Here is a 19,562-nt window from a genome sequence, read left to right as displayed (position 1 = left end):
AGGCCTAGACCTCACAATACAGCCTCCAGCCTCAGCTCTCGCTCCATCCCGCTCACCCTTCAGGTCCCAGGTTATTTCTGCAAAGCCACCTCTGAGCCTTTGCCCAAGCTGTTCTTCCTGCTAGGAACACACTTTCCCATCTCTCTGCCAGAGCTGCACCTGGTGATCCTCCAGGCCTCAGCTTCCAGGTCACTCCATCCCGTATTGTTGGGGGCCTGGGGATCCCATGCTGGATGGGGCAGCCCGGTTCCTGCCTTCATTGAGCTGTAATGCAGATGGCCTCCCTCCAGAAGTTTCCTTGGCTTCCCAGGCTGTGTTGAGCACCTCTCAGTTCCCACGGGCTCCTGGGCTCCCCGCTTAAGGGACAGCTCTTCCTAGGCTGGCTCCACCACTCTGTCCCTTGTCTCTCTCTAGTTAGCTCTGACTAGGGGGCTCCCCACGGGCAGGGAGCAGACTGCAGTGTCCTCCAGGTCTCTCTGCACCAGGCACAGCATGAGCCCAATAGGTGGGGCGGAGGGAGTAAATGAACAAAGAGCTCGTGGCAGCTCAGGCACAGCTCATGTATTTCTCCTCCGCATCCAAAGAGAGAAACCAGGTAACAGAGAGCCAAGGAAGTCCTGGTTAGAGAGGACATGATCTTGGCCCTGGCTCCCAGCTCTTATCTGCTCTGATCTGGGGCTGGGAGCGGACCCCCCTCCAGCTGTTCCCACATGTTTCTACATTACTATATTAACAATCAGGGCTCCACAGGCCCCCAGTGTAAAAGTGTGAGATGGAGAGAAATGACAGCAGATGCTCCCAGCAGCCTCAGAGCCCTCCCTCTAGGGCCTCTCCAATCTCCCTACATCCGTCCCCTCCTGGGTAGCCCCAGTGCTGCTGCCTGGCCCAGGGCCCCTCACCACAGGTCTGGATGACTGCAGTAGCTCCCCCCTGTCTTCCGGACTCTTATCTTACCCTCCCAATCCCTCCTCTCCATGGCAGCCTGAGGGCTTCCTCACAAAAGGTAAGTGGCTTCTGTCGCTGCCACTCCAGGCTCAAAGCTCTCCATGGCTTCCTGTACTTAGAATTAAACCCTGGGCCCCCAGAAAAGTCCAGACTATACATCATGGCCCGAGAGGTCTTGCCTGAGCTGACATCCACCACTAGCTCCAAGCTGGCCTTGATCTCCAATGGAATAACTGATTCACCAGTCCCCAATGCTCCCAGTTCTCTTCCTCCATGCCAGCGCCCATGCTGTTCCCTGGTATTAAAAAAAATGGCAACCCTAATTCCCAGCCTGGCAAAGTAATCTTTCCAGACCTGCAGCAAACGGCAGTCTCTTTGCAGCTCCTTCCCAGCCCCTGACTCTGAGTGCTGCACAACATGTGCCCAGGGCCACAGAAATCTCCATTTTCTGCTGTCGAGGCTGGGCTTCTCTCTCCAGTGACCCCCTTGGGAGCAGGAGTCCCACCTTATGCCTCAACTACGCATCTGTGCTGGTGGTCCTTTCTGTACCTTCCTCAGGGTCTCTGTCTTTAAAACCCACCTGGGCTGCCTCGTGCTAATAACCCTGTCCCGACTAGTGGCAGAAGCTCAAGGAAGGTGACGCGGAGGCCTCAGACCCATGTGTGTCCCGAGACCCCCAGGGTGGCCTTGGAATGAAGACCCCCATTGTTCTGGGCTGAGCATGTGCCCAGATACTCAGACGCCTGTCTTGGGGGGTGAGCCCTGGCATCTCTCCCACTTCCTGTCATTTCTGAGGGAGGCCTTCCCTCCACTGCTCACATGCTAATCCTTCAAGCTTTCCTTCCTCAGACTGGAGTGTGGGGAGTTGGCGAGAAGTTGAGGCATCTGGATCTTTCCTTTTAGCTTGATTTGTTAGAAACAAACTAATATGAGAGATTAGAGGAAGGCCCCAAGTCCCAGAGGGAGCTTGAAAAATATATTCATCACAGCAGTAATCACTGATACACATTAATGTGTCTACTCTGGGCCAAATCTAAGGAGCCCCTAGATAAGTAAGGTGGGACTCCAGAAGCCAGTTTGCCCCAAATTCATCATAATGGCCTTCATGTGTGGAGCAGATGGGCGGCCAGGCCCCATGCTGGGTGCTCCTTGTGTGGACTCTCAGGAGCTTTTGTTACTTATACCCATTTTCCAAATGAGGAAACTGAGGCTCAGAGAGATTAAAGTCACTTGCCTGAGGCCAGACAACATTCCTATAGCCTGTCCCTCTTCCCTGATACTTGAAGTCCCCACTTCCCAGTTCAGTTGTATCTCCAACCTCTTCTTTCCCTGCACAAAGCAGGGCCAGCTCAGCCACAGGGCAGGTGTGTGAGTGGAGCTGGAAGAGTCCAGGGGACTTAGCCAGAGGAAGCTGGGAAGCAGCAAAAGGCTTGGCCTCAGAAAGTGAGTCTCTTTCCTCAAGATAAGGTGTTAAATCCTTAAAGTAGGCTCTCACCAACCAATGGACAGAGAGCCCAGCACCCTCACTCTCTGAGGCCAAGATCTTTGCTGCTTCCCACCTTCTTCATAGTCCTACCTCCACCCCCACAAAAGGCTCCACTTTGGACCTTCCGGGCAGCTGTGGGAGTGTAAACCGGGCTCTGGTGATGACAGTGCTATGTCAGGCAGCTCCTGGTTCTTCACACTCATGGGGGAGCTCAGTGGCCTGGATAATCCAGGGGCTGTCACTCACCCATGAGACACTCTTATCAGATGTGGTTGAACCTCTTGAACTGTCTCCTGACCCTGTCTCACAGCTAGGTGTATTTGGTTCTGGGAGATCTGAAACTTCTCTGCACCCCTGCTGGACGAAAGGGTGGGGTGGGGGCTCAGGACCTGCACCCTGGGGGCAGCTCACAGCCCTGGCACAGAACAGCTACAAGCAATGCCACAGTTTGTGGGGGGCTTCTTCCAGGCCAGTTCTAGTGCCACATGCTTTAGACCAGCACTTCCTGACTCGGCACAGGTCTGGAATAGTGTGTTTCCTATTACAGCTTTGAGATCTTGAAGGGGGCAGTAGTGTTCCAAGCTGTGAGGCTGTGAGGTCCCTTGGGTCATGGTGAGTGAAAACAGTGACAGTAATAATAATTGTAATATCGATAAAACATTAATAATAGCAACAGCTTGGAGTTCCCGCTGTGGTGTAGCAGAAACGAATCTGACTAGTATCCATGAAGATGAGGGTTCAATCCCTGGCCTCGCTCAGTGGGTTAAGGATCCAGTGTTGCATGAGCTGTGATGTAGGTCATAGACGCAGCTCGGATCCCACGTTGCTGTGGCTGTGGTGTAGGCCAGCAGCTGCAGCTCCTATTCAACCCCTAGCCTGGGAACCTCCATATGCTGCAGGTGTGGCCGTTAAAAAAAAAAAAAAAAAAAATAGTAACAGCTCTAATTTACTGAATGCCAGCTTTATGCTAAACCTGTGCTGGGTCCTCCACCAGCCTTCTCTCATTTAACTCCTCAGTACAGCCCTTCAGGGAGGTGGCACCCTTATGCATATTTTACAAACAAGGAACAAATTTAAAATAGTGAAGGCATTTCCCCCTTTATCCTATTTTATACCGGGAAACAAAGACCCAGAGAGGGCAAGCCACTTGCCTGAGGACATACAGCGAGTAACAGACCAGAATTTAATCCCAAGGCTACCTGACTTGCATGCTCTTAACCACACTGTTTCTTTCCTTCCCAGCAAAATCCAGGCCAGTCATTCAACAAACAGTTGCAGAGTCTTTTGGAGACTCCAGGGAGTGTCTGGGGCTGGGGAGACTACAGTGAACGCAATGAGTCCCCGTGCTCTCGCAGCTGAGCAGCTAATGGGTGAAAGACACTGAAGGCCCCATCACTCCCAAGGGTGGCCAAGGCCACGGGAGGGACTTGGGGAGGACTTTATAACAAAGATAGTCCACCTTCTCCCAGAGATCCAGAGAGCCCTCCTGGTTAAATAAGATGCTTTCCAGGCTGCACAAAACTGGTCCAAAAAGGAAGACAGACATTCACAGGACGACCACATAAAACCTTTCTATTGCTTAAAATGGTGGGTGCCACCCAAGGGTCAGGCACTGTAACCAGGGCCCAGCAGGAAGACACATATCCCCATTTCCTGTCCCCACAGACCCTTGGAGTCCGAGGCAACAGCAGGAGTTACTTAACTGGTGGAAAATCCAGTTTCCTAGCATGACCCTCACCTCCAGCTCAGACCCCCCTAAACTTCTCCCGATCTTCCGGCCAAAATGAGGTGGCTGGGGCTGCTCACGTGGGACCTGGCCCAGCCTCTGCTTCCCCTTCTTCGCTTATCTCTTGGAATTATCGATTCTGCCACTGGAATGGCCAGGATAATTGTGCTCAGCTTCAAAAACCCGGTTCTCGTGAATTCCTTGGCCGGAAAGTTCTCAAGTTTCCCCTAAAACACGGGGGAAAGAGTAAGCCTGCTTATGGCTAATGATACACTGTACCCTGTCCATCAAGCTGCCTGTCTGCTATTGAAAGTTTGCTATTAGATACTTATTTAAACAGCCTCGCAAGGCTTCCGAGGAAAGTGCAGTTATGCATTTTTCCCCTCCTTGCTGGCACGAAGGACTATAGATAAACATCAATTCACTCCTGCAGATCACAGTCACAGTAAATAAATTTTTCAGGAAGCTCGAGATCCACACAAAGGCTCCGCCAAGCTCCCATTTCACACAACATCAATGTTTGGCCTCCAAGAAATAAAAGCTCTAAGGTGCCCGTCACTAGGGCAAAATTATCAATTGTCAAGTCACTTCTAAGAGAGAAGAAGGAACCATTTTAAGGAGACATTTCCTCCTGCAGTGAAACAAAACAAAGATGTGGATGGACAGTCATTTCACCCACAAACTAACTGCTGGGACTTTCCCCATAAAAGCCCAGGTGTTCACCCCCCAAACTTTTGGCCCCTGACCCACTGCCCCAGGCCAGTGGAAGTAGCCACAGCTCAGAACCGAGTTCAGTGACTTCAGTGATACAGCCTTCAGGTTATTTTCACTTTGTCAAAGTGGGGTTTTTTTCCACTACTTTTAGAAGTGGCAGACGAGGCTTGTCTATTATAAAATATTTGTTGCAAACACACACACATACACACACACACACACTCAATCACCACCCCACACAGTTCCCGTCTGTGTAAAAATCTCAAGTCGCTGTGGTGTGAGGGACAGGAGATGGGGAAGCTGAGACACCCTCCTGGGCAAATCAGGGTTTATGTAACACTCTGGGCCTTCTCGGCACAATTCTGCTGGAGTCAGGAACCTAGAGGAGATGCCATTTTACAGCTGGGAAACTGAGGCAGGGAGGAGCCTAAGGAAGGGAGCTAGAACCAGAGAAGTGGACCTGGACATACCTGCATTCGAATCTCAGCTCCACCACCTATAGCTGTGTGGCCTTGGGCAGGTAACTGAAACCTCTTGGAGCCTCAGTTTTCCAATCTGTAACATGGGGACTGCAGCAGTCTCCAATGCACAGGATCTCTGTGAAGGTTAGCTTCAAAATACACAGTCATTAGTTTCACCATAAAGGGCTCAGATCCTCCAATCTAATTGCTGGGAGGAATCCAGGCTGGATTTGAGAGGAGGGAGCACTGTTCTTGGAGCAGCATATCCAGCCCTGATTCTAAGCCTGTCACTTCATATCATGGCCATTCCCTCAGTCCCAGATTCTCTGTTCAAACAATGATACCTTAGACTCAAGAGTAGCATTAAAACCCTTATGTGGGAGTTCCCATTGTGGAGCAATGGAAACAAATCCAACTAGGAACCATGAGGTGGCAGGTTCAATCCCTGGCCTCGATCTGGGTTAAGGATCTGGCGCTGCTGTAAGCTATGGTGTAGGTTGCAGATATGGCTCGGATGTGGCGTGGCTGTGGCTGTGTTGTAGGCCAGCAGCTGGAGCTCTGATTCGACTCCTAGCCTGGGAACCTCCATATGCCCTGAAAAGCACAAAAAATTAAAAAAAATAAAAATCCTTATGTGATGTTTTCACAACCACCTCACAGGGAAGGTGCTGTTATTCTCCCCAGTTTACACAGAGGCAAACTGAGGCTCAGGGAAAAGCAAGTTATCAACAACCAAGAAAACATGAACACCGCAGAGCTCAGCTCAGCCCCACTCAGAAGCCTCTGCTCCTCCTCTCAACTGCAGTAAAGCCTCCGAGCCTCAGCTTTCCCAGCAGCAGGTAGGACTCATGCTTCAAGCCCTTTTTCCTGCCGGCGGCAGGGGGAGTCAGCCCCACACTCCTTTCCCACTTCCCCAGAGAGTGCCTAACAAAGTTCAAGAATGAAAAGGACACATGTTCGCAACATTTTCTACAGAAGTCTGTACTGGGTTGACTAGTGTTGCCCCCACCGCTGCCCCCCACCGAACCCCACTCCCACAGATTCATGTCCAGACCATGGCCCAGAACCTCTGGTTCTGGGACATAGAGTCTTTGCATATCTAAATTAGAAAGAGAAGGTCATCTTCTCTTTGAGCCCCAAATCCAATGACTACCATCCTTATAAGAAGAGGAGACGGCACAGAGAGCAGACAGCCATGTTACAAGGGAAGGTGAGACTGGAGTGACACAGCTGCAGCCAAGGAATGCCAGGGACCACTGGCTACCACTACAAACTGAAGAGGGTGAGGAAGGACCCTCGTCTAGAGCTTTTAGAGGGAGCGCAGCCATGCTGACACCTTGACCTTGGACTTCTGGCCTCCAGACCTGTGAGACACTAAATTTCTGTTGTTTGAAGTCATCCAGGTGGTGGCAATTTATCATGGCAGCCCTGGGAAACTTATACATTGCTCTTCCATGAAAACTACACAGAACCATGGGTGACAACTGCCTGGGCTTTTGGAAAGCTCGAGGCTGGCTGGGATGAAAAATCAAAAGGGCCCTGTCAGTTGGGTGACCAGCGTGAGGTGGCCCAATCTGGCACCCCCTCAATGGCCCCAAAGTACCCGCCCGCCCCCGCCCCCACATACTAGAGGGGCTGCACAGGGAGGAGTACAGCCCATGTGGTTACACTTGACCTTGGCCAGCAATGACCCCAGCTGTCTCCTCGAGGCCTTCATGGAAAGGGCATGGCTGAGTCAGGAAATTTACCTTGGCAGCTTTCCGGCTGTAAATCTCACTTTCCTCCCCTGAACAGTAACACCGAGGCCAACCTCCCAGAGTTATTTATTGTCAGCTGCCTCTTACCGAGGCCGTTCTCTGTACCAGGACTGTACCCAGTTGCCCTGCTCCTGGCTGGAGTGGGTTCACTAACTCCTTTGGCAGCTTTTTGAGATGAATGTAAAGAGTGACCCTTTACACAGATGTACAAATTGAGGCTGGGAACAAATGAAGCCAGCTCGGACGTGGCACAACCAGACAGTGTGTTGGACTCTATCACCCATGCCCCTAACCTGGAAGATAAAGGAGGTAACACACAGGGAGGCCTCAGCACATAGTAGGGGCTCCACAAATCTGAGTCTTGTCTTGGAATTTTCAGCTTGGTGACGGCACTATTTCTCAGCACCTTTCCTGAGATAAGCCACAGAAGGCAGGAGAAACCCAAACTAGTCTTCACAATTAAAGGAAAGGGATGAAAACCAATAGTTGGTTATCTATGTTAAGCAGATTGGATTGTGGCACCTTTGAAAAACCACTGGACAACATAAGGGAGCTGTATCTTTACCATAAGGGGCCTCATCCCCGTGGGAATACTCATGGGCTCTGGGCAGGGGTTAGAGTTTGGGGGTTTTGCTGTGCTGTAAGGGTCAGGGAGCTTTTCCTTTGACCCTCACTGAAGCCAAGGATGCCAAGAGATGGAAGGTGGGAAATGACCCCTTTGTTGTAGATGAGACCGTGGAACAGAGAGCTAAAGGGGCCTCCTTCAAGCGGCCCAGCCCAGAACCCAAGTCAGAAACCTGGCTCACTGAAGATGCCCCCTCATTTTGCCTCCTGCCAAGCTCTGTCAATCCCACACCAACAAATGGCCCGATTTCGTCCACTTCTGCGCAAGTCCACTGCCGCAACTCTGCTCCAGATACTATAGTAGCCTCCGCAGGGCTCGCCTCAGCTCTCCCCACACCCCACTCCACACAGCAGCCAGAACCACTTTTCTCAAATGCAAGTTTATCTGTACCACTCCTCTGCTCAAAACCCTCCACAGCTTTGCATCACCCTCACGATGAAGTCCAGATTTCTTATCCACTTATAACCCCCTCCCTCCCGGGATCCCTCTAGCCTATTTGGGGCTATTTTAACAGAAAAAGAGACTGAGGGTTAGAATTACCAGGTTCTGCTTTGTGCCTGTTTAATGTTCATGCATTACCATCCTGGTTATAATTTCCCCCAAACATGTGCACCCTCTAACCTCTGAGCCTTTGCACCTAATGTTCCCTCTCCCTGGAATGTTTTTCCATCCTGTTTCTCACTCACCTGGCAAAGCCCAGGCATCTTTCAGCTCTCAGCTTAGGTACTACCTCCTGCAGAAAGCTTCCCAGGCTCCCTGGATGTGCCCTGTTATAGCATGTGCCATCCTGCTCAGGAAACCAAAGGCTAAAGCAGAACTCAGGTCCAAGAGATCACAAGCCCCAAGGAGCCACGTCAGGGCACATAACTCAAGAAGGGGGCTTTGTTCCATTCAGCAGACTCTGTGCAGAGCTCTGAACCTCAGCGCAGACAGACCAGAGTTCCCAATTAGACCTCAGATACTGCCAGTGGTTTCTGTCTCCCATGCTGTGTTTTCTTCTTTAGTCCTCATTATTATCTCCATTTCTCAGATGAGGAAAGCGAGGCTTGGAGAAAAGAAATCATTTGCCCCAGACCACGTTCAGGTGATTTGCAGGGCAAGGACTCCATCTCAGTGCTGCCGGACGTGGCTGCAGAACCTGTGACCTTGACCACTGCATCATGGGGCAGAAGATGCCCTGAACACAGAAACCTTGTAAGACAAATCAAAGGAACTATAACCACCATCACAGGATGAAGAGCTGGGAGGGAACACACCTTCACCTGGAACAATCTCAGTTCCTTTTCCATCCGGTGCCTCAGTCTACCCACCTATAAAATGGGTATAATGACACCAACACTGCAATAGTCTCGAATAAGGCAAAGGAGTGGGATGGGGAGGGGAGTCATGACTCCTGAGGTCAGCAGGTCATTTAGGAGCGGCCCACGGGAAACCTACTCTCAGCCACCTCTCCACTACTGAGTTCTCAGTCACTTAAAAGGTCACCCACAATGCCCAACTAAGTGGTCAGACACCGTGTGACTGTGCATGAGAGAAGTAATAAGCTTCCTGGCTCTGCCCAGCATCCAGACCACAGAGACTCAGAGCTGCAGGTTTAGAGGAAAGAACTGAGGGTTTGGGGCTAGACACTCCCAGGTTTGCGTCCCACCTCCATCACTTGCCAGCTGGATGTCTTCAGACGGCTCCCTTAACCTCTCTGAGCCTGCTCCCCTTCCCTGTAAAATGGTGACATCACATTCATCTACTTCATGTAGCGGCTCTGAAAAGCCAAAATGTATCAGAGTAGGGGTTCAGCCCATTGTATCTGTAATAATTAATGAAGTGCTTTCAGCCCCTCACTTTTTTCATATTGAACTTCTTATTGTGAGATAATTGTAGATTCGATGCAGTTATAACAAAGAGCACAGGGAGAACTCCTGTGCCTTTTATCCACTTTTCCCCTCGGTAATGACTTACAAAGCTGTAGTACAACATCACAGCCAAGATCCTGACCACGGATACAGTCAACACGCAGAACATTTCCATCCCTCACCCTGCCCTCGCACTGCCACATCCATTCCTGCCCCGTTCCCATCCCTGATCTGTTCTCCATTTCGGTCTTCTCAGGAATGCTATATAAATGGAATCAGCCAGTATGTCATCTTTTCTGAGACTGGCTTTTTTCACTCAGCATAATTCCTTCTAGATGTATCCAAGTTGTGAGTGTATCAATAGTTCATCCCTTTACTGCTGAGTAGTGTAGCAGGGTATGGAGGTACCACAGTTTGTTTAACCCCTGACCAGCTGAAGAACATCTGGGTTGCTTCCACTTTGGGGCTATTAGGAATAATGATGCCGTGAACACTCATGCGCAGGTTTTTGTATGAACTTAAGTTTCCATTTCTCTGGGATATGGCCTTTCATTTTGTGTGTGTGTGTGTATATGTCTTTTTGCCTTTTCTAGGGCCACTACCCACAGCATATGGAGGTTCCCAGGCTAGGTGGTCGAATCAGAGCTGTAGTCCCCGGCCTACGCCAGAGCCACAGCAACGCCAGATCTGAGCCGAGTCTACAACCTACACCACAGCTCACGGCAACGCCAGATCCTCAACCCACTGAGCAAGGCCAGGGATCAAACCCGCAACCTCATGGTTCCTAGTCAGATTCCTTAACCACTGTGCCATGACAGAAACTCCTGGCCTTTCATTTTTTAAACCCCTACAGACATATAATTTCATCCATCCAACAAATATTTCTTGAGCACCTACTACATGTAGGAGCTGTTCTACCTGCTAAGGACAGAGCAGCAAAGGAGGCTGCCAAAGGCCCCTGCCCTCTCTGAATAACCAAGTAGTTGACTTATAGCAAAGTCCATTCTACTGTAATACACACAGAAATAGAGTCCTCTGATTAATGTTAAAATTAGCAGCTGCTCCCAAGAGCTAGGTCAATTGCCAAGCACCTGAGTGCTTTTTCTCAAGGAAACAGCGTTAGCTCCTGGTTAAACCTGCATCACCTCATGATGAAGCAACAAGTCCAGGGGCCACAACATGCCATGGTGACTTTTCATTCAGGGCATTTTCTTTAGGAAGCTCCTTATCATAGTGGAGCAAGCCTGCGATGTCCCCATTGCATAGGCCTTAGGAAGCACCAATGCCAGCACCTGACAGCTTGAATAACAGTGAGCAACATTTTCTGAGTATTTACTGCACACGCACCATCACTTTCAATCCTCATAAACACCAAAAACTACCCCAGAGATTACAGCACTACTAGCTCATTTTACAGAAGAGGAAACTGAGGTTACGAGAGGCTAAGCAACTTGCTGAAGGGCATATGGCTGAGAAGGGCAGAGTCAGGATTTGAACCCTCAAGGACAGAGGGAAGTAATATGATGTCCTAAAAAAAGGAGTGTTCTTCCCTTCTTGATTCTGCAGCCAATTCTGTAACTGTCTTCCCCTCCCAGGCACCACACCCCTCATTAAAGGCCCTGGGCAGTGATGCTTTCCAATACAAACTGGACAGTCCCTCATTAACTATGAAAGACCTAAATGCTGATCACCTCAATCAATATGTTCTACACTCTCATCATTATAAAAGGAAATAATTAGATCAACTGAACCTGTTCCCTATGATCAAAATGCTTCTGTCCTCAGTGCACCTTTGGCCATTAGATTCCAGATGCCAGTGGGCTCACCATTTTCTCCATCATAAAATAAACTTCATCTTAAGTCCTGAACTCCTGACATCCATTGCTCTTGTGACAATAAAAATCCCAGCCATGATGTCACCAATGTCTTCAGCAGTTGCAGAGAGCTTGTTCTTGCTCACCAACAGGGGACTGGCAGCTGGGGAGGACTGCTGTGCCCATTCTCAGAGGCCCCAACATGTCTCTGTATTGCTTCTGGGTTAAGTAGAGGAACCCAGGAATCATGCTGCTGGAATAAGGTGGGTACTAATTAGAAACCTCTGGCTTTCCCCACTGGCCACTTCTGTTCTTGATTTCTGATTTCATGCCATTAAGACACCTCCCAACCAATGCCTGACACAGGAAGGGCTTCCCATCAATATTCACTCATTTGACAAGAAGGCACTGAGCATCTGTTTCTTGCAGGCCCTTGCAGGGAGCAAGACTTCTCAGAGCTTACATTTCAATGGGGGAGATAGACTCCAACACGATAAGCAAACCTGAAACACAACTTACAAATGGAGACAAATGCTGGGGAATTAAAGGGTGCTGAGAGAAGAATAGAGGAAAATGTGCTTTTGCAAAAATGGTTAGAGAAGGCCTCTCTGTGGAGAGACAGGAGCTGAAGGAATCAGCCAGGGGAAGAGCATTCTGGGCAGAAGGAAGAGCATATGCACAGGTCCTGGGGCACAAACAGGCTTAGAGGCTTTCAGAAACCAGAAGCATTTAGGAAAGTCTCTGCTTTGGCCTCCTTTCATGCCCCCTCCACCCCCACACCAACACTCATTAAGCCCTATCCACACTGTCTTCCATGATGTTCCTCAAGCCTTCAGAACGCACCCGTGCCCACAGCTTTCCACATGGCCTGCTCCAGATGTGTGCTAGTAAATGTTTAACAACCAGCTCTCTGAGAAGAAAGCTCAAATTTGTGGCATTTGCCAATTTCTGTGGTGTAAATACTCCCACCCTGGCTGATTTCAAGCTACCAATCTGTCATCACTGAACAAGGAGCTGGAAGGAGATGGGTGAAACTGGCTCTCGTAAGCCTGTGCAAGCCACCTCCAGCACCCCACTGGCTTGCTCCTGCATTTTACTCAGGCCCTTATTTCACATTTTTTTTTTTTGTCTTTTTGGGGCTGCACCTGCGGCATATGGAGGTTCCCAGGCTAGGGGTCTAACCGGAGCTGTAGCCGCTGGCCTACGCCAGAGCCACAGCAACGCCAGATCTGAGCCACATCTGCAACCTACACCACAGTTCATGGCAACGCCGGATCCTTAACCCACTGAGTGAGGCCAGGGATCGAACCCACAACTTCACGGTTCCTAGTTGGATTCATTTCCACTGCGCAATGATGGGAACTCTCTTCACTCAGGCCTTTAAGTGTCACCTCTTCAGAGAAAGGTGTCCTAACTCCCCCCATCAAAAATAGCACCTCCATCTCCATTCTCTGCCCTGTTTTACTTTTCTTCCTGTCCTCTCATAGCTGGTATTCATTTGTTTCTCTACCGCCTATCTTCCCTGACTAGCAAGGCAGCTCCATGAAGGCAGGGTAGCACTAGCATCCAGAACAATGCTAGTGCTACCCTGCCCATAGCGGACCCTCAATAAACATTAAGAGATAGAGGATGAGGAGTTCCCTGGTGGCGCCATGGGTTAAGGATCCAGCATTGTCACTGTTGTGGCTCGGGTGGGTCACTGTTATGGCATGGGTTTGATCCCTGGCCCGCATGCCTCGGGTACAGCCAAAAAGGAAAACAAAACAAAACCAAAAAAACCCACAAAAGATAGAAGGATGAGGAGGAGGCCTATGTGTCTGCACTATGGTGACACAAGGAGAATATGGGGTTATGTGTAATCTGCTCATGGTCTGGTGACTCTGTGACACTGACTTTGCCCTGGGAAGCTTCTGAGCAACTGAGCAATGAGACTGATTTGTGTTTTAAAAAGATCTTAAACCCTTTGGATGGATGCTGAGTAGGGATAAGCCCAGAGGGGGCAAAAGCTGAAGCTAGGAGCCCCCTGAAAATACTTCAGTGGCAGAGAGTGGAAGAGACCAAGAAACACCCCTGAGCCACATTTAAGGGCAAGAATCCTCAGGACTTGTTGGGGGGGGTGGTGGCAGGGCGACCCTGGCTGGAGCCTCCGCAGAGGTCTCTCCAAATCCCTTGCACCCAGCAGAACCCTCTCCAGAAGGGGGTCGCCGGGGAGCCTGGGTGACGGCGGGCCCAGCAGGCCGTCTGCCAACCTCCCTACCATGTGGTTCCTCATTATACAGTGCAGTCACTGCTGCCAAGCCTTCGCAGCCACTCTCATACCGCTTTGCTTTTAAAATAGAAGTTTCCTGTGAAATTGCAAATAATTCATCACCAAGAGTCCTTAAAATGTTCACAGGTATTTAAAATGCTATATAATCAAGTTCGCAAAAATATAAAGTGTAAGCGTTAAAATACTTTAATGTTCTAATTAAAACCGACCACTTATGCCCTGGCGCTGACTCCTGTTTACTATTTCCGTAATAGCTGGTGGCCTGCTCTGGAAAAAAAATTTTTTTTAATTGGCCTTGGTCTCTTTTTTTTAAAAAGAGGAAAAAGTTAGGTTTGCTCTCTCCAGTGGTGCACTAAAGAAACTAAAACTCACACTCTAAAAATATCGACAGGTTGCCAAATACCAAGGAGGGAGAGGGCATCAGTGGGCCCCGAACCTGCTTCCCTGGAAACAGGTCCTGGACAGGAATGGGAGAAACAGAAGCGGAAAATCTTTATGTCTCAGGATTGTGAGAAGACCCACCACCCCAAACACCACCCCACCACTGAGGTCCTCACCACTGGAGGCCAGGAGGAAAACCAACTTATCTATGAAGTTGAAGGAGATGCATCAAGGCTCAAAAACTCGGGTCTGTCACACAGAGACCATGATGCCTTTGCTGGTCCCTGGCACTTTCCCCTGTAAATGCCTACTCAACCTTCCATTCTTGGCTCAAATGTCACCTTCTCAGAGAAACCTCCCCTGATTATCCCCGCCCCCAGTATTCAAGGAAACTGCCTTGCTCTTCTCTTGTGCCATGGGGTGGCTTGCCATCCTGCCCCCACCAGACCTTGAATGAGTAGGTTCTCAGGGCCAAATGTGGGCCTACCTGTCTACGGCAGCCCTTGACCATGGCTCCATGGCTGGGCCTCTCCTCCCAAACTTGGCGCCCAACACACAAATTCCCTTTCTTGGCACTAAGCACCATCTATAATCATACATTATTTGCCTGTTTGCTTGTTCAGTGCCCCCTCCTCCAGGCTATAATCTCCACGGGATCAGAGGTATTACATGTGCCTAGGCCCACCTCTGCACATAGTAGGTGCTCACTAAATGGCATAGAAAATGGTCTCTTAGCTCCCACCTAAACCTCAGTTCTTTTTTTAAAATGGCTCCTATTTGACTCATTCATTCATTCAACACCACTACTCTCCTCCTTACCAAGAAGCCACTTCGTGTCAAGCCCTGGAGACACCACAAAATGCACTGACCCAGGGGTCCCCCTGACCAAGGGTTCTGCTTCCTTTCCCATCTGTCCCAGCTCCATTGACCTGTCAGGCCCTGGGCCGTGGACTCTTGACCCCCAAAAGACCAGGCTCCAACAGCTCTCTCCTCCAGTCTCCCTGACCTTCTAATCCCTGGCCTTCCAGTCCCTGTTCTCAAAGGCTTCTCGCACCCGTGCCCTCCTTCCTCATTCTTGTCCTACTTCTGGGCTGCCTCACTGTTCACCTGCATGCTGACTGTTCCCTGCTCCCACCTGGGCTGACACAGTGGTTCTCAGCTGGGGGCTGTGTCCCCCAGGGGACATTTGGTGATATCTGGAAACATTTTTGATTGTCACACTTAGGGTGGAGTCAGCTGGCCTTTCAGTGGATGGAGGCCAGGGAGCCTACAATGCACAGGACAGTCACCAACCAAATGGCTCAAAATGTCTATAGTGAAGAGGCTGAGAAACCTTGAAGTAAAAGACAGTTTAAGCATAGTTCTAGATACATCATTCTCAAGGCGTTCAAACACCTTCTATGGCTCTCTGTGGCCCACCAAGCTACCCAGCAAGACTCCTTCAGGACATTCAGGATCCTGCATTCTCCCAGCCTAACCCCCCATCTCCCTTTCACACATAAGCCAGGCTGGCCTGCGCAGTGCTTCTCCAGGCTTGACCCTGGCCATCCTGGCCATCCTACCTCGGGGCCCTCGCCCATGCTGCACTCTCCTCCATCTGTCAGCCTGTCAAGTAGTCACGCTTTCACAGCAGGTATTAAATGCTCCCAAGCTCCCCTGCTGATCTAACACCTTTGTTTCTCCTCTGCGCCATGTCCTGGGCTTTTATCCTCCCCCCACCCCCACGCGCACCCCTGTTCCACTCTAGTCGCTGCTGTTTGCAGGTTCCCTCAAACTCTTTGGGAAACATGGTCTCACTCATCTCTCCCTGCCAAAGTGCCCAGCACGGTACTTGGTACACAGGAGATGTTCAGATGCCTCTGCCTAGTGAAGTTTCAAATCCAGAAATTCCGCAAATGCAACCAGTTCAGCCTTTTACTTGGACTAATTTCCATTCCTTTAGCTTTGCCTTACAACGTATTGCGATTTCCACTTTCCCTCTCTTCTCTCTTTTCCCTTCATCTCAGCTCTGTCCACCCTGTGAGCAGAGACACAGATGTTACCAAGCTACCTGCTGTCCCCACACAGACATCCTCAACCTGCCGGGGGGCAGGCCTGCTCTTCTGCAACAGGTTGATTTCAAATGACAAGATAAAACATCATGAAAACCTAAAAGCCTCCTTAAGAATGACAAAGACAGGAGTTCCCATTGTGGCTCAGTGGTTAACAAATACCAACTAGGAACCATGAGGTTGTGGGTTCAATCCCTGGCCTTGCTCAGTGGGTTAAGGATCGGGCGTTGCCACGAGCTGTGGTGTAGGTTGCAGATGCAGCTCGGATCTGGCGTTGCTGTGGCTGTGGTGTAGGCCAGCAGCTACAGCTCTGATTAGACACTTAGCCTGGGAACCTCCATATACTGCAAGTGCAGCCCTAAAATAGACCAAAACAAAAACAAAAATCACCTATAATCGCCACCACCCAAAAATATGCAAGAGAGACCTAGGAACTATTCAAATCAAGGGCGAGGGAGCTGGAGCATTTACACACCACCTCCTACCTCCTGAGACTGAGGGCAGTTCCTGAGCATTACCAGCATCTCTGGCCTGCCCGACTCTCAGGAAAACACTCTCAAGCTTTCGGACATAAGCCCCCAAGGAACAGAAAGACATCACCAGCAGGTGGAAAAGTCCCAGGGGACCAGTGTCAGTGTCTGCTAATCTGCTTCTGCCTCTGTCTCGGGCTGTACAGTGGACGGCCACCACCCCAGCATGAGTTCCCACTGTATCTAGCAATCGCCCCTCTTTTTCATGTGGGCAGTCCCACCCTGTCCCACTCCCTCCAAACTGCCGTGAACATCTGCTGTGCTTTTTTGGCAAGCTAACATCAGAATCTCCTTCTCGTGGGTGGAGAAGCCCTTCCTTACATGAGTCTTGGTGAAAGGTTGAATTGGTTTCTGTTGCTTATAATTAAGAATCCTGGATGGGGTTCCTCCCAGACTTTAAGGGTGAGGCCTGAGATTCAGGCCTAGGCCAATGAACATATCTCATTCCCCTGGCCAAGGGAGGCTCTGCTTGTTGGCTTTACAAAAATAACACACTCACTAAAAAAGAAAACAAAAACCAAAAAACTACACACTATGTAATGCTCAGTTCCAGTTTTTATCCACCTGACAATGTGCTAGGGATGTTTCCCTGGGATAATAAAAATCAACTGGTCTTTCCCTTCTTAAAATACACATTCAGGAATTCCCACATGGCGCAGTGGGTTAGATCTGGCTGGTCTCTGTGGATGCGTCAGTTCAATCCCCAGCCCAGTGTAGTGGGTTAAGGATCAGGAGGTGCTCCAACTGTGGCATAGGTCACAGCTCTAGCTTGGATTTGAATCCTGGCCTGGGAATTTCCATATGCCATAGGTGTGGCTGAAAAAGAAAAAAAAAAAAAAAAAATCCACACTCCATACTTTTGTGTGTGTGTGTGTGTGTGTGTGTGTGTGTGCTGCACCCACAGCATATGGAAGTTCCCGGGCCAGGGATCAAATTTGAGCCACAGCTGTAACTTAAGCCACAGCTGTGGCAATGCCAGATCCTTAACCCACTGGACCACAGAAGGAACTCCCATACTTTTTTTTTTTTTTTAGAAAATGAAAACAGGAGGGGGAGTTCCTGTCATGGCGCAGTGGAAACGAATCCGACTAGGAACCATGAGGTTGCGGGTTCAATCCCTGGCCTCGCTCAGTGGATTAAGGATCCAGTGTTGCCATGAACTGTGGTGTAGGTCGCAAATGCAGCTCAGATCCGGCGTTGCTGTGGCTATGGCGTAGGCTGGCAGCGGTAGCTCCAATTAGACTCCTCCATATGCCACAGGTGTGGCCCTAAAGAGACAAAAAAAGACACACACACACAAAAATTGAAAACAGGAGTTCTCGTGTTGGCTCAGTGGTTAACGAAACAGACTAGTATCCATGAGGATACAGGTTTGATCCCTGGCCTCGCTCAGTGGATTAAGGATCTGGTGTTGCCATGAGCTATGGTGTAGGTTGTAGATACAGCTTGGATCTGATGTTGCTGTGGCTGTGGTGTAGGCTGGTGGCTACAGCTCTGATTTGACCCCTAACCTGAAAACCTCTATATGCCATAGGTGAGGTCCTAGAAAGACAAAAAGACAAAGAAGAAAAAGAAAAGAAAGAAAATGAAAACAAAAATCAAGTGAACTTTGCTTGGAACAATTTGAGATACATCTTGAGAAAGCCAGAATCCCAGGAGGTATTTGCAAACCTTGTCTAGACACTCTGGGTAGATGACAATCAAAGGCAAACCAGAGGATCATGCCCCAACTACTGCAGTAGCTAATCAGAGCTGGCAACAGGGTGGCTAGAGCTGGTCTCTGGATCTCAGACATTAATTCTATGCCTCAAAAATGCTGCCACAGGGAGTTCCCGTCGTGGCTCAGTGGTTAACGAATCCATCTAGGAACCATGAGGTTGCGGGTTCGATCCCTGGCCTTGCTCAGTGGGTTAAGGATCCAGTGTTGCCGTGAGCTGTGGTGTAGATTGCAGACACGGCTCGGATCCCGCGTTGCTGTGGCTCTGGCGTAGGCTGGTGGCTACAGCTCTGATTCGACCCCTAGCCTGGGAACTTCCATATGCCGCGGGAGCGGCCCAAGAAATAGCAAAAAGACAAAAAAAAAAAAAAAAAAAAAAAAAAGCTGCCACAACCAGGAGGGGCCTTTATTATTCATTTCGTACTTATAACTATATGTATTGAAGAATTTATTGAAGAATTACCTTGCTTGGAGCTGGACGAAGAACTCAACATCCACATCACTGAATCATCACAGTAACTCTAAGATAGCTCTCTCTTATCAATAATATCTCCATTTTAAAGGTGAGTAAACTGAGGCTCAGAAAATCTTTGCGGCAGTTTGTTGAGTGCTTACAATGTCCCAGGCACCGAGTGTCTTACATCAATTTATTTCATTCATTTCTTCAACAAATATTTACTGAGCACCTATAATGTGTCAAGCCCCATTTCAGGTGCTAAGAAGACAGCAGTAAGCAGAACAGACAAAAACTTCTGCCCTGCTGGGGCAGCTATTTTAATGAGAGAAATCAGTAAGAAAGGTAAATGGTTAAATGCTGTAATATGGTCAATCCTGTTTAGTGCTAACGAAGAAAAAAAAAATATACAGCCGGGAAAGGGAAAACTGTGTGTGTGTTGTGAAATTTTAGTGCGGGTAGTCAGAGAAGGCTTCCCCAGAAGGTAACCTTTGAGTAATGATCAAAGATAAGGAGCAAGCTATGCTAACATGAGAACAGTGGGAAATACAAGGAAAAGGCCAGAGATTACCATCATTCCCAATTTATAGATGAAAAACTGAGGCCCAAAGAACAGATTTGCTCAAGGTCACACAGTAATCAAGTGGATGTGCCAAGACTAGCATTACAGACTTCTCTCTCTCTCTTTTTTTTAGGGCTGCACCCATGGCATATGGAGGTTCCCAGGCTAGGAGTCGAACTGGAGCTGTAGCTGCCAGCCACAGCCACAGCCACGCCAGATC

At 49.4% G+C, this 19,562-nt stretch overlaps 1 protein-coding gene across 31 annotated transcripts in view; it reads right to left on the bottom strand.

Annotated features, from left to right (window-relative positions):
- Positions 1-19,562, bottom strand: part of CUX2 (cut like homeobox 2) — a 296,127-nt gene that overhangs the window by 213,483 nt on the left and 63,082 nt on the right. The gene's annotated exons all lie outside the window — the stretch shown is intronic.

Source organism: Sus scrofa, chromosome 14, assembly GCF_054392235.1.
Source record: "Sus scrofa isolate SSC_HxYL_T2T_F1_AM1 chromosome 14, Sscrofa_HxYL_maternal_Yorkshire_Landrace_v2.0, whole genome shotgun sequence".
Taxonomy (NCBI): domain Eukaryota; kingdom Metazoa; phylum Chordata; class Mammalia; order Artiodactyla; family Suidae; genus Sus; species Sus scrofa.
Note: the sequence above shows the minus strand (reverse complement) of the source record. Positions and strands in the feature narration are given on the sequence as shown.